Genomic DNA, 7,291 nt, shown 5'->3' with positions numbered 1-7,291 from the left:
GTAAATGAAGAAAATATCTAATAAAATATCTAAATATCTAATTATTATCTTTTTAAAAAAAAAAGAAAATAAGTTGGACTCACAGATTCAGAGGTAGAAAATATAACCGTAACAGGTTTTACAAAATTAAACTGACTGGAACTGAGAAACTAAAACTTGTTGAACATTCTGTAATAATGAACGTGTTATGTGCACAATATTAATAGAACCTTAACTCTATTTTTGCCAGATGTCATTTAGAAATGCATTGGCTATGCTAAGAGATAGGAAAGGTGGCCACAAACAATCTTCATAGAGACAAGCATTTCTGGGGGTGGTGATGCACACTTATAATCCTGACTCTCAGGAGGCTGAGACAAGAAGATCTATACAAGCTCGAGACCAGCCTGGGCTACACAGGGAGGTCAAGTCCAGGGTGGGGTACATAGGAAGAGCCTTCCTTACCCCCCAATGCAAGAAAGAAACACAGTTAGGGCTGGGGTCATAGCTAAACGATAAAATGTCTACTGAGTATGTGCAGTGCCCTGGGTTTATCCAGCACTGGAAAAGGGGTTGTTAGGGGGATTCCAAAAAAATATGGCCATCAGTTAAATAGTGGCAGGGTATTTTACACTACACAGTTCTCTCTCTCTCTCTCTCTCTCTCTCTCTCTCTCTCTCTCTCTCTCTCTCTCTCTCCTTCTCTCTCTTTCCACCATGTAGCCCAGGCTGGCCTTAAACATATGCTAACCCTGCCTTAGTTTCCCCAGCGTTCTGATTACAAGGATGCATCACCAAGCTGGTTTAAGGTCCTCCCTTCCACGTCTCACAAGTTATCTCTATATACATCTTTATGGATCATCTTTAATTATCCCACACTCCATAAGAAGTTAGAGGGGAGGAGAGAGCATGAACGTTTTGTAATACTTGTTTCTATGTTGCTCACTAAAACCATGCCAGGATAGCCTGGGGCTACCAGGAAAAGGGCTTGGCATGAACCCTTAAATAGTTTTGTGTTAAGTAGAACCCAAAGACAAATCCAAGACAGGTATCCCCTCATCTCAGGAAAAGTCCTAGAGATGTCTTCAGACAGACAAACTCATGCATCTGAACAGCAGCCACTTTTTACATGTCTGACTATTCAAGAAGATCATGTCTTCATCAACAAGGCAGGAACCAGAGAGACCCGACTCTCTGAGCCGCGGAGCAGAACACGTCCTGTATAATCCTGAGCAGGGTCCACTCTGTTTAGCTCATCTTATCTGGGGCACTGAGCCTCAGAAACAAAATGATGTTCCTTTCTCCAGAGGCACGAGTGATTAATCAAGTCCCAGGGGCCTGACGGTAGCAGTGAGACACGTAGCAGTGAGAGATGCGTTCCGTTAAACTGGACTCCTGTCTTAAGCAATTGGGTGGCTGGGGGGAGGGGTCTAAAAGGGGTCAGAATTGTAATGTGACCCTACCCCTGAAAATAGAATCATTCTCTTAATGATTTTTAAATTTTATAGAACTCCGGAACTTAGAAAAATGTTAGATAAATTAACTATACTCCTGTCCTAAATTCAAAACCAACTGTTCTTTTAAAAGAGCCACAGTGCCCTGCACCTGTAATCCCAACACTTGGGGAAGGTGGAGGCAGAAAGATCAGAAGTTCAAGGTTCTGGCTATCTGTACAGCTTGAGGTCAGTCTGGAATACAAGAGACCTTGTTTCAAGAACCAACTAAACACCCAGTGTTCTTCATCTGGGGTGTGGACTATCTACAAACCTGAAATTGCATGTAAAAATATTTCATTTTACTTATTTTTTTAATAAAGATAGAAAGACTACTTTCCAAAGATCCTTGAAGTCCAGTTTTGCTCCCCCAAAAGTAAGAATTACTGTTCGGAAAGGAACAAGGAAGCGCGGGGGGGGGGGGGGGGAGTAAACAGCAGCGCTCCCTGATGTTGCCTGGGGCTTACTGGTGGCTGCGGGGTGGCTGTCGTACAGACTCCAGGCAAGGGAAACAGAAGGGAACAAGGAGGATCTAAGAGGCCTTTCACCTCTGATCCAGAGAAATCAAGCAAAATGCATGTGAAGCCTTCACTTGGGACTTCTTTGTTAATACTTGAATAATTGTTGAAACAAGTTCAGTTCTATTTATATTAAAAGTTAATAACAGGGCTGGTGAGTTAAGAGATCAGTGACTAAGAGCACTAGCTGCTCTTCCAGAGGACCCAGGTTCAATTCCCAGTACCCACATGGCAGCTCACAGCTGCCTGTTAACTCCAAGATCCAATGCCCTCACATAGACATACATGCAGGCAAAACACCATTGTGCATAAAAGAAAAATAAATCATCATTTTAGGTTAATGACAGGGGCTGGGGGTAGAGTTCAGTGGTAGAGTGTTTACCCAGCGTGTATAATGCCCTGAGTATAATCCCCAGCATGGAAAAAATTAATAACAGTGTGATGTGTCTTTCAAATGATGTTTCTTTCAAAAGCCCTCGCTTTAACACAAGCCTAGCACTGTCTCTCCAGACTCATGGACATCAACAAAAATGTGAATACTAACTAGAGTTAGTGGAAAGCGCTTTGGAATAAGAGTACTAAAACCCTTTCACACAAATTTCTGATCATTTCTGTGGAATCCTTCCCAAGTGATCTTCAGTGAAACACCTGCGTTCTGTGTGACACACTTCTCTGTGTGACACACTTTTCTGTGTGACACACTTCTCTGTGTGACACTTGTGTATTGAAAGGAGCTACCTGAAGAAGGAAAGAGGACAGAGATAAGTCTCTACATCCAGACAGCTGTCTCGGCATCTAAAACGCATATAACTGTAATACTAATTGTTACGGAATCAAACACTTTCAAAAAAGAATACTAAGCTTTTGAGTGAAATCTGTTTTGTTTTGGTTTTTTTCATCAGACCCCAAGCCCCCAAGAACTGTTTGAAAATGTTTCACAAATAAATACCTCTGTGTAATGAACTCATCTGTACACAGGCTCAGTCAGTACAACTGTTACTGTCCATAGAACACTGAGCTCTGACCAAAACTCCTCTGCCCCTGTTCCTAGTCAGAGAGGGATAAATAAACTAACCATCCACATCCCTGATCTTTTTCATGCTTTGATTATCCTTAATCCCAAAGAAGCGTGCATGTGTTGGTATAATGCAGCCTTGTAAATCAAAGAATTCTCTCATTCTCTCTCTAAAACTGTTCTTAAAGTTAACCCAGCTTCAAATAAATATGTAAATGTGCAGAACTACTTTAGTCCCCAGACATTTCACGAGCTGACAGCCTGCAAAGGTAGATTCAGACATAAAACGCTAATCAAGAAAATGAACGAATGTTTCACAAATTGTAACTCCTGAAGTAAAAGTAACTTATTTGAATGTCTGCCTTAAATAAATGTTACTCTATTTTGAACTTGGATTAGTACACTATAGATAAAGATGGGTAGCTTTGTTCTCATAAAAATATTTCCCCTTTGCCTGGTTCTCCAGGCGTGTACTTACCCCATGGTGCCTGCTGTGGTTAGCGCATCCTCAGTCCAAGGTTTATCTGGATTCTGGAGTAACTTAAAGATTACAGAAAGAAGCTGTGGAGAGGATTGCCTTCCCTTGATAGGAGACTGTCATATGCTAACAGGCTTTTAAATGAGGGAGACTGGTGTCTCTTCTAATTACATAAGCTCCAGGTCAGCTAATCAAGTGAGTGGAGCTGAGTCTGCTTCCAAGGGTGAGAGGAAGCACACCACTTCAGGGGAGGGCTTCAGAACCCTTGAGAAATGCAAGATTCGCATCCTAAAACGTTACTACTACAAGACAAAGTTACATATTTAAAAAGTAAAACATATTTTGATGCCACACATATACTAAAGAAAACTATAAGGAGAGCTTTAGCTCACTGCAAAGCATGTGCTTTCCTATGGAGTATTTCCCAGATGTTCTGGATTGACATTGTATGCCCTGGTTCCTGACATTATCTGCTCACCTCATTTTAACTTATCTGGTAGTTAGCTCCTAATAAATGGCAGTACAATAACAATACTATTTAATTTAAAGCAATACTGGCTAATGCTAAGCAACACATCCAAAAATGTCTTATTATTATTATTATTATTATTATTATTATTATTATTATTTGGAGAGGTTGAGACAGAATTTCTTTGAGCACTATAGTCTTTTGAAATTAACAACAAAGCTATTACAAAAAATAAAATACAATTTTAATACTTCAAAAGCTATTTTAACTCAAATCTATATTAGCACACTAAAGAATAAAAAAAGTCATTATGTTAATGACATTAAAAAACACATTTATAATATTTTAAATGAAATATGACACAAGGTACTCATTTCAACACTTTTTTTTCATTTTGGTCAGTTTTGGAATAGAGTTTTAGCAAAACAAAAAATCAGACCTTTAATGTAATTTTAAAACTATAGATGATATATACTACTTTTGTAATTTTTCCATTCAAATCTTATTTCATTTTTTAATTGTACATATTTATGGGTACAGTATAATAATTCAGTAATGGAGTTCTGACACTATTTTTCTTTTTTTTAATTATTTTATTAGATATTTTCTTCATTTACATTTCAAGTGCTATCCCGAATGTCCCCTATACCCTCCCCCAACCCTGCTCTCCTACCCACCCACTCCCACTTCTTTGCCCTGGTGTTCCCCTCTATTTCAAATACATATAATGCTATGAGGGTTTATATTTTAAATGTGTATAGTGTTAGGGGATATGGCTTTCAAGTTTGCAGTAGATTTGAAAGGTTAAAAATGGTGTAAGTGATCTGGGTGGGGCAGTGTTTGTCTACAAACATTGTCTACAAATGTTTGTCTTCAGAGCACTTAGAAGACTGAAGTCGGTGTATTCAACATGAGACTATCTTGGGGGATATAAAGTGAGTTCTCAGGCAGTCCAAGCAAGATGATGTCTCAGAAAGATTTCCCTTCATTTACATAAGTGCCACATTCATTTCAGCTTATCTGCTCATTTTGTAATTCTACAAAATAGAAATGACTTTTTCCTCTCCATTCTTTCTCCTTGGGGCTTAGCTTATCTCCCTGGAGAAGTTATGCTTTTTAAAATTATGAATTTTATTATTATTTTCTTTATTTACATTTCAAAAGCTATCCCGAAAGTTCCCTATCCCCACCTCCCGCCCCTGCCCCCCTACCCACCCACTACTTGGCCCTGGCCTTCCCCTGTGTTGGGAGTTCTGACACTTTTAAACATTACTTTATCTGGAAAAGAAGCTTTCTAGGGGCCTGGGAATGTAGCTTAAGATTTCTGAGCACAGACTATATGATGACTACAGATCTATATTTGAGAAATTGAGATAGAATTCATATATAGTCCATAAAACTGTTCCTTTGAATTGAATTATTCAGTATATCTTAATATATTTACAAGATGATTTTATTGTTTAGGAATGTTGTGCATGTCTATGTATGTTGCCCAAATTCACCCCCACAATCCCCTCCATAGCTTTCCCTTCCTGACTACAAGTGCATTTTTAAACCCCCGTGGATGTGCACGAGTGTCGGACCCTCTGATGGAGGACAGGCAGCCTCTCAGGGCTGCATCCCTGAAGAAAAGACTGTTTCCTCCCCAGCAGCCGCTGACAGAATCCCTCTTGGGGGTGGACCTCACGAGGCCCTCCTCAATCCAGGTTGAGATTTTTGGCTGGCTTTCTTCCTCCTCCTCCTCCTCCTCCTCCTCCTCCTCCTCTATTTTCTTCTTTTTAGACAGGTATTCATGCAGACAAGTCTAGCCAAAAATGACCCTGAACTCCTTATTCTCCTACCTCTCCCTCCAAAATGCTGGGACTAAAGACATGGGCCGCCTGACCAGGCTTTTCCAGGACTATGCAAGCATCACCACCATCTAGCTCTTCAGCCCTTCCATCACTCCTGCTTTTGTTTTGTAATTTCTTAAAACCTGGGGCTGGAGAGATGTCTCAGTGGTTAGAGCACTGGCTCCTCTTCCAAATGACCCTAGTTCAATTTCCAGGATCCACATGGCAGCTCATAGATGTCTGTAACTTCAGGATCTGACACCTTCACACAGACATACAAGCAGGCAAAACGTCAGTGCACACTTATTTAATTAAAAATATTTTAAATGTATGACTTAAGACTTTCACATGCACACACTATGTGTTGTGGTATATCCAGCCCAGCCCAGCCCATTTCCTGCCTCCAACTTCCCCCACTCCCCTCAGCTTTATGACCTTAAAAAAAAAAAAAAAATCACTGAATCCAGTCAGTGCTGCATGTGGATTTTTAAAAATGTGATTTCTGGAGATGCAATTTAGTCCCCATTCTTGTGTTCCAAACACTTTTCCAACTGGGCTATTTCCCAAGCCCTGGATGGCCTCAAATTCACAGAGATCCACCTGCCTCTGTCTCCTGCATGCTGGGATTAAAGGCATGTGCCACCACTGCCTGGCTTCAGATGAACTATTTTTAAGAAAAGATACTTGTTTATTTAATTGTGTGTGTGTGTGTACATGAGCTGATCCTGTGCCACAGCACTCCATACCCAAATACTGCCAGGAGAGAGCTGGCCTCCCAAGACTGCGGATATGCCTATGAGCACAAGTAAGACCACCAATTCTGCTCAAAGGAACCTGCCCAGAATCCTCAGGGCACAGGAACTAAGGATCACAGGATCCTTCCAGTTTCCATCTGTGCCTGGAGTTGACCCTATGCCACAGCTCTTCGTACCCAAATTCCTCCCAGAGAGAACTGGTCTCCCAGGAGTAGTGACACACAGGCTTGCAGGAGGGACAAGCCACAGTCAGAGACAGCAAGACCAGCTAACACCAGAGATAACCAGATGGTGAGAGGCAAGGGCAAGAACATAAGCAACAGAAACCAAGGCTACTTGGCATCATCAGAACCCAGTTCTCCTACCACAGCAAGCCCTGGATACTCCAATACATAGGAAAAACAAGACTCTGACTTAAAATCACATCTCATGATGATGATAGAGGACTTTAAGAAGGACATAAATAACTCCCTTAAAGAAATACAGGAGAACACAGCTAAACAGCTAGAAGCCCTTAAAAAGTAAACACAAAAAAACCCTTAAAGAACAACAGGAAAACACAACCAAACAGGTGAAGGAATGGAACAAAAGCATCTAGGAACTAAAAATGGAAATAGAAACAATAAAGAAATCACAAAGGGAGACAGCCCTGGAGATGGAAATCCTAGGAAAGAAATCAGGAGCCATAGTGGCAAGCATCAGCAACAGAATACAAGAGATAGAAGAGAGAATCTCAGGTGCAGAAGATACCAT

General features: G+C 40.7%; 1 protein-coding gene across 1 annotated transcript in view; it reads right to left on the bottom strand.

The window, feature by feature from the left end:
• Arhgef33 (Rho guanine nucleotide exchange factor 33) overlaps window positions 1–3,592 on the bottom strand; it is an 82,276-nt gene extending 78,684 nt beyond the window's left edge. The window contains exon 1 of the mRNA XM_021218498.1: window positions 3,483–3,592. The gene's annotated coding sequence lies outside the window, so the exon portion shown is untranslated. The remainder of the gene's footprint in view (window positions 1–3,482) is intronic.
• Between the last annotated feature and the right edge of the window lie 3,699 nt (window positions 3,593–7,291).

This window comes from Mus pahari, chromosome 18 (assembly GCF_900095145.1).
Source record: "Mus pahari chromosome 18, PAHARI_EIJ_v1.1, whole genome shotgun sequence".
Lineage (NCBI taxonomy): Eukaryota > Metazoa > Chordata > Mammalia > Rodentia > Muridae > Mus > Mus pahari.
This window is presented reverse-complemented; position numbering and strand designations above follow the sequence as displayed.